We start from the raw sequence: 8577 nt of genomic DNA on the forward strand, positions 1-8577 counted from the left end.
GGAATTTCATAGAAAATGTAGCCCTACTGGCTGTATTCAATCCTGGAAGGTAAGGAAAGATTGATCTTTCCAAATCACTAAGAGTTATCCTGAACAGCTCCCCACCGTGCTGACATGATACGATTTCTCATTTCTGTATCTTTCAGTTACTACAACTACTGCTATGAACTTGCAGATGTTCGACCCTACACTCAATTTTCAATGTCACTATGAGACTGTTTTTAGGGATAGTTGAGCTTAATAAAACACAGGGCTGGGTCCGGCGCTGTGGCATAGTGAGTAAAGCTGCTGCCTGCAGTGCTGGCATTCCATATGGGTGCCAATTTGGGTCCTGGCTACTCCACTTCCAATCCAGCTCTCTACTATGGCCTGGGAAAGCAGTAGAAGAAGACCCAAGTCTTTGGGCCCCTGCACCTGCATGGGAGACCTGGAAGAAGCTCCTGGATCCTGGCTTCAGATTGGCTCAATTCCAGCCATTGTGGCCAACTGGGGAGTGAACCAGAGGATGGAAGACCTCTCTCTCTCTCTCTCTCTCTCTCTCTCTCTCTCTCTCTCTCTCTCTGCCTCTGCATCTATCTTTGTGTAATTCTGACTTTCAAATAAATAAATACATCTTTAAAAAATAAAAAAAAAAAAAGAAAGAAAATACAGGGCTGGTGTTGTGCTGCAGTGGTTGCTTGCGATGCCGGCATCCCGTATCAGAGTGCTGATTGGAGTCCAGGCTGCTCTGCTTCTGATCCAGCTCCCTGTAAATGCACCTGAGAAATTATCAGAGGATGGCCCAAGTACTTGAGCCCCTGCCACCCACATGGGAGACCCAGATGGAGTTCCTGGCTCCTGCCTTTGGCCTGACCCAGCCTGGCTGTTGCAGGCATTTGGGGAGTGAATCAGCAGATTTCTCTCTCTCTTTCTCTCTCTCTCTCTCTCCCCCTCTGCCTTTCAAATAAATGAAGAAATAATAATAAATATCTTTAGAAATTAAAAAAATATGCATAAGGGGACTTCTGTCTCTCACAAAATGATGAACCAAGCAACGTAAAGCCTTTTTTACTACAAGCATCCAAAAGAAGTGGATAAGAAAGTAATGATGAAAGAATCTTTTAAATATACAGTTAATATCTTAAAGAGGAAAAAAGAAATTTCCAGTGCCAGTAAAGAGAGGAAATGCTGAGAGTGCTGTGAATGTGAACAGATATCCTAGGGGAAGGGAGTATGTTTCATTAGCTATTAGTTTCATTAGCCTTGGAACCAGGGTGTTGTTGCCCACTTGGGAACAGAAGATGAAGCCTTGAGTTTATGTGAGACAGAGCTGGGAAGCTGAGCAGCCCGACCTCATGGCAGAACAATGGAAAGGCTGATTCCTCAGGCAAAGGCTTCATCAGAACAAGGAAATTGAGTTTGTTTGTATCCACAGGGTTCTGAATGGAAAAATGGGTTCCCCCTGAGGTTTCTAAAACCCAAGCTTGAACATCCCAGAAGCCTGGGATTCCAATTTCACTACTGCTGTGGTCAGAACCTCAAGCCAAACTGAGAGCTGTTAATGTGAAATCTAACCTGGGGTGCTCGGGCCCCTGTGATAGCATCAGAGCCCAGCCACTGTGGGATGGGTGCATCTGTAGCCCAGACCACAAAACATTCTCACAGAAAATGTCATAGAGAAAAAAAATCATATCCTTTAAAACTCATAGTTTAAAAGTGACAAAATAAGATGATAATAAATAATCTTCAAATTAAGCATACAATTGAAGGAGTTTGAAAAATAAGAGCAGAATAAATCCAAAGATTATTTGAAATAATGAAGAGAAAAGCAGAAATTAAAGAAATAGGAAATACATGACAGAGAAGGCAAACTCTACTAAAAATTATTTTTTAAAAAACTCCTTAATGAAGTAGATAAAGCTTTAGGTTTGTTGGTGAATGCACAAAAAATACATTAGAAATAAAAAAGGAACTTTAATTAAAATGGCTGTGAAGACTTTAAAAAAATCATTAATCTATGTCAATAAATTTGAAAACATAGTGGGAATAGACAATTTTCTAAAAAATTGTCCTCTTAAATCCAGTCAGGAGGGGTGGGTTAAGCCATTGCTTGGGTTTCTAGCATCCCACATCAGTCCTGGATACTCTACCTCCCACCCTGGTCTCTTCTAATGTGTCTGAGAAGCAGCAACTGGGACTAAAACCATATGGCGCTTCAGGCCAGGGCTTTAACCTGCTATGCCACAGCACCAGCCCCTGCTCCACTTCCGATCCAACTCTCTGTTATGGCCTGGGAAAGCAGTAGAAGATGGCCCAAGTCCTTGGGCCCCTGCACCCACATGGGAGACCTGGAGGAAGCTCCTGGCTCCTGGCTTTGGATTGGCTCAGCTCTGGCATGTTAATGCACCTGGGAAAGCAAAAGAATATAGCCCAAGTCCTTGGGTCCCTGTACCAACATGGGAGACTCAGATCAACCTCCTGGCTTTTGGCTGGCCAACTCTGGGGGAGTGAACCAGCGGTGGAAGGTCTCTGTGTTTTTTGTTGTTGTTGTTGTTGTTGTTGTTTTATGGTCAGGTCTGATTACAAGGGAGCAGGGATTCCACTCCAATTTGCATCAGTTCATGGAAGTGAGGCACACAGGGGCAATGATAATAAACCCGTGTTTACTGCCAGACACTGGTCTAAGCACTTACATCCAACCACCCATTTAGTCCTCACAATCACCCTAGTGAGACGGACTTGGTCATTGTCCTCATCTTGCAGATGAACGAACAGACATGGAGAAGTAAACAGAGGACCTGGAGATAAGCAACATGCTGAGGTCATCTGGCCAGTGAGTGGCTGAACTGGGATTTAGGCTATGTCGAGATGGCTCATGAGCTCCTGCACGTAACCACTGCACCTTGCTGCTTCAGCAGAGCCCAACTGCTCTGTAGAATAAGCAGGAGACAGAAGAATGAGCATGCAGGACCAGTAGAGTGAGTGTGGGTTGGAGAAAGGGCCAGCAAGGAACTTAAACTCCAATGGCTCCATGGCCAAGACAGGACTAGAGACTCCAAGATGTCTGGCACAGACTCACGGCATGCTTGCTCAGGGGTGGACCATGTGAGCTCCTTGTTCACATCTGTGACGGAATCATCAAGCTCCGAGTTGCTTATGGACGCGTCATGATGTTTGGTTTATTTGGGCAAACCCAAAGAGGGGCTGGCCTCTTTATACAGCTGATATGGGACAAAAATAGAGACAGTGTACAGCAGGCAAAACCCAAGGATAAAGGGTTGATTGGCCACTGGGTTGCACAAAGCTCTTTGGAACGGAACTCTGAGATTAGAGAGCCCCATGTAAGGCTTTGAGCAGGCGCTAATGCATCAGCCACAAATAGTGCTGGAGGCATTGCCAGGACAGTGAATGTAAAATGGAAGGTGGAAAACATGAGTGCATGGGGACCAGGTAGAACCCGGCTTGCTGAGCCAGTATGAGGCTAAAGTTAGGTTAAAGTAGAAGAACAGGCTTGCAGTCAGACGAACACAAAAGGAGGTTTGGAGAAGAGAAGCATTATAACAGAAAAGTAGGAGGTATCTGCTGGTTGTGTGGATGTTTGGGGAAAGTGAGTTGAAGATAACTCTGAAGTTACAGTCTGGTGACTGATGTCATTGGAAAGAAAAGGACAGTTACAGTAAATATCAGGTTTTAGGGAAAAAAGCAGAATCAAGTTTTTGACAAGTTGAATTTCAGATGATGGATAAGAAACTGTATTAGATAGGATTTTTACTTGGAAACAAGCAAAACCAACTCCGATGTAAGCAGCAAAAGATCTTAAAAGGAGACGAGTCATTAGCAGAATCTTCTGGAGATCTGTAGGCTGCAATGACTGGGCCTGAGCCATGATGAAGCCAGGTGCAAGACCAAAGCCAGGATACAGGAACTCCATACAGATCTCCCACATGGGCAGCAGGAACTAAGTTACTCAAGCCATCACCATTGCTTCCCAGGTTCATTAGCAGCGAACTGGATTGGAAGCAGGGTAGTCAGGGATTGGACTGGCATTTCAATATGGAGTGTGGGTGTCCAAGAAGCAGCTTAATCCACTGCACCACAATGCCTGCCCCCATATAATTTTCTTTTTATTTTTTTTGACAGGCAGAGTGGACAGTGAGAGAGGTAGACAGAGAGAAAGGTCTTCCTTTGCTGTTGGTTCACCCTCCAATGACCACTGTGGCTGGCATGCTGCGGCCTGCACACCACGCTGATCCGAAGGCAGGAGCCAGGTGATTCTCCTGGTCTCCCATGTGGGTGCAGGGCCCAAGGACTTGGGCCATCCTCCACTGCACTCCCGGGCCAGAGCAGAGAGCTGGACTGGAAGAGGGGCAACTGGGACAGAATCCGGCACCCTGACCATGACTAGAACCCAGAGTGCTGGCACCACAGGCGGAAGATTAGCTTATTGAGCCGCAGTGCCCGCCATATAATTTTCTTTCCTCTTCTTCTTCTTCTTCTTCTTCTTTTTTTTTTTTTAAAGACAGAGTGGACAGTGAGAGAGACAGACAGAGAGACAGAGAGAAAGGTCTTCCTTTTCCGTTGCTTCACCCCCCAGTGGCTACTACGGTCGGTGCACTGCAGCCGGCACACCGTGCTGATCGGAAGCCAGGAGGCAGGTGCTTCTCCTGGTTTCCCATGTGGGTGCAGGGCCCAAGGACTTGGGCCATCCTCAACTGCACTCCCGGGCCACAGCAGAGAGCTGGACAGGAAGAAGAAGACCAGGACAGAATCCAGCACCCCGACTGGGACTAGAATCTGGTGTGCCAGCGCTGCAGGCGGAGGATTAGCCTGTTGAGCTGCGGCGCCAGACGATATAATTTTCTTTTAAAAAATTGTTTTTATTTGAAAGGCAAAAGGGGGTGGGTGGGGATTGATTTTCCATATGGTGGATCTTTCTCAAAATCCTGCAACAGCTGGGGCTGGGCCAGGCTGAAGCCAAGAGCCAAGAACTCCATCTGGGTCACCCACTATGGTGACAGGTTGCAGGGGTCCAAGTATTTGGACCGTGACCTGATGCCTCACAAGGTGCACTTTAGCAGGAAGCTAGAACAGGAGACAGAGTTGGGACACAAACCCAGGCACTCCAGTACGGCAGACACATGTCCCACCTGGTGTCTCCAACGCAGTGCTAAGTCCCGCTCCTTCACAGAAACATTAGGATCAGTTGTCAGCTTTGATGGTCCCTTTTGGGAATTTTACTGGAACTTGATTGAATATTCCAATTGGAGGAGAATTGATACTTAATATTATTGAGATTTTTAAACCATGAACACAGTATACCTCTCCATTGTTTATATATTTAATTTTCCTCAGTAATGTTTTTAGCACAGATGTCTTTATCTTCTCATTAAATTTATCTTTAATTATCATATGCTTTAAAAGTTGTTGTAAATAGAATTTTAAAAGGTTAAATTTTCCAGTTTTCTTGCTGTTAGTATATATAATGCATGCATTTTTTTAAGATTAATTATGTATTTGAAAGTCAGAGTTACACAGAGAAAGGAGAGGTAGAGAGAGAGGTCTTCCATCTGATGGTTCACTCCCAAATTGGCTGCACCAGCCTGAGCTGCACCGATCTGAAGTCAGGACCCAGGAGCTTCCTCTGAGTCTCCCACATGGGTACAGGGGCCCAAGAACTTGGACCATCCTCTACTGCCTTCCCAGGCCATAGCAGAAAGCTGGATGGGAAGTGGAGCAGCCGGGTCTTGAACCGGTGCCCATATGGGATGCCAGTGCTTCAGTCCAGGGTGTTAACCTGCTGTGCCACAGCGCTGGCCCTGCATGCATTCTTGGGATTCTATAAACAAAACTATGTCATCTGCCACATAAATTTATAAAATGTGAACATTTAAAAAATCTTTTTCTACTTCTTTTCTAATATGCTTATTATTATTATTATTAATTTCCTTAAATAGCACTTCTATTTATAATGTTGAATAGAAGTGGTGATGTTTCCAGTTACAACAAGGGAGAGTCCAGTCATTCCCTATATTATCTGTTCAGTGTGAGTTTTATAAGTCTGAAGAAGGTCCTCCCATTCTTACATTGTAAAGTTCTTTTAAATTCATTTATAGGTGTTTGATTTTGTTAAGTCCTTTTTCTGTTCCTATTGAGATGATAACACATTTTTCCCTTAGCTCTGTTTTTTTTAAAGATTTATTTATTTGAAAGTCAGAGCTACACAGAGAAAAAAGGAGAGGCAGAGAGAGAGAGAGATGGCTACAATGGTCAGAGCTGCACCTTTCTGAAGCCAGGGACCAGGAGCTTCATCTGGGGCTCTCACATAATGCAGGGGCCCAAGGACTTGGACCATCTTCCACTGCTTTCTCAGAGCAGAGCTAGATTGGAAGTGGAGCAGCTGGGACTCAAACCGGTGCCCATTTGGGATACCAGCACTGCAGGAGTGGCTTTACTCCCTTTGCCACAGTGCTGACCCCTGTATTATGATATTTTATAGAGATACTATATGCATTTTATTCTCACTGATGGGTATTATTTAATTACACAAACCTGCCATAGTTTAGTTGTCCATTCTACTATATCATATTTCTGTTGGAAATACACCTAGGGGTGGAACTGCTGGCTCTCACCATGAATTGTAGCTAATGCCAGATAGTATTCCAAAGGGGTCGCACCAATTTGCACTTTATCAGCAGTGCCAAAGTCCACTCTTCTACAATGCAGTTTCAGCAGAATTCTTTGCAGCTTCTCAATTTCCAGCACAAGACCAGGTATACCAGGCTATTTTAATGGCATACTTTATTGGTAGCATTACTGCTGATAATAAGGATAACGGAGATAGTAATACTTTGGATACTCAATTGTCTGTTGTGTTAATTTTCTTTCTTTCTTTCTTCTTCTTTTTTTTTTTTTTTTTTTTTTTTTTTTTTTTTTTTGACAGGCAGAGTGGACAGTGAGAGAGAGAGACAGAGAGAAAGGTCTTCCTTTGCTGTTGGTTCACCCTCCAATGGCAGCGGCGGCCGGCACACTGCGGCCGGCGCATTGTGCTGATCCAAAGACAGGAGCCAGGTGCTTCTCGTGATCTCGCATGGGGTGCAGGGCCATCCTCCACTGCACTCCTGGGCCACAGCAGAGAGCTGGACTGGAAGAGGAGCAACCGGGACAGAATCTGGCACCCCGACCAGGACTGGAACCCAGTATGCCGGCACCGCAGGTGGAGGATTAGCCTATTGAGCCGTGGTGCCGGCCGAGACCAAGATTTTTTTAAGCTTAAATTTCTCGGGTAATGGCTTCATTTTCTGGTTACCACTGCTAGCAGAAATATCTTTGCCTCTCATTGTTTTTCATCACACGGAGAGATTTTATTATATTATACCTATTTTCAATTCTGCATCATAATATGCTGTTGATCTACATGGGATTTTAGTACTATGCATTTGATAAAATTAATTAGTCTATTATTGAAGATGATCAACGTTTCTTTTTAACCATCAACATGAAAGGAAAATTCCTTTCTTGGAGTCATAATTTTTGAATTCATGATTATAGGCAAGAAAATGAATAATGTGCATGAGCTCAATCTCTTTGTTTTTTAGATTGACTTATTTGAAAGGCAGAGCATCAGAGAGAGAGAGATGGAGAAAGAAAGAGAGAGAATCTTTCATTCACTGACTCATTCCACAAATGGCTGGAGCCAAAGAACTCCCTCTGAGTCTTCCAAGTGATAACATGTAGAAGGACTTGGACCCCCTCCTCAGTCCTCCTAGGCACGTCGGCGGGAAGTTGGATTGAAGTGTAGCAGCCAGGACTCAGGCTGGCACTCCGACATGGGATGCTGGCATTGAAAGCAGTGGTTTAACCACAATGCTGCCCTGAGCTCAATCTTGTATTTACAATAACATCCATGTGCAAATGAGAAAGTTTCTCTATCTCACAGCACTTCAGCCTCAACAGGCTTTGTTTGGGTAAGGAAGGTCTCTGTGGGGCTGTGTGTTTGTCTTCCTAAATTCGTGGGAGGGTGTAGATGCTGGATGCTCAGATTTGAAATACGGGTCATGTTAGGCAGCAGAAACTTGCACTGAAAGTAGAATAAAGTTTCTTTGAATGATAAAATAGCATCAAAAGCATGCAAATAAAGATATCATCATGACAGGAAAACACTGGACATTCACATTAAACTCTATGGCTCATAGTAAGTAATGAACAGCCTCCAGGAGGTTTGGAAGTCTGTCTTCTGGGGGAAAAGGTGTAGGATGGGAAAGCAGAGGCCCTGCCGCTCTCTGAGGGTTGGTTGGTGCAGATCAGCCCAGGAGGAAGTCTGGCTCCCTGGGCCACCAGGGAGCGCTGAGGAAGCCTTTGTGGATGGTCTGACTCTGTTCTAGCTCCCTGGCATCAACTGGGACAGACACTTGGCTGGATTCCTATGTCCATGCCTAGTTTGGGATTCATTTTTTAACAGAAACTCCTGATTCCAGGACATTTTTGGGCTCACACTTTTCAGTAACTGTAAGTTTTGGATTTAGATAGAGATGGAGCATCCCTAATCTGAAATCCAAGAGGCTTCAAACTCCGAAACTTTTTGAGAACCAACATGTTAAC

The sequence above is a fragment of the Oryctolagus cuniculus genome, chromosome 16 (genome assembly GCF_051225735.1).
Source record: "Oryctolagus cuniculus isolate XC-2025 breed Fujian yellow rabbit chromosome 16, ASM5122573v1, whole genome shotgun sequence".
Lineage (NCBI taxonomy): Eukaryota > Metazoa > Chordata > Mammalia > Lagomorpha > Leporidae > Oryctolagus > Oryctolagus cuniculus.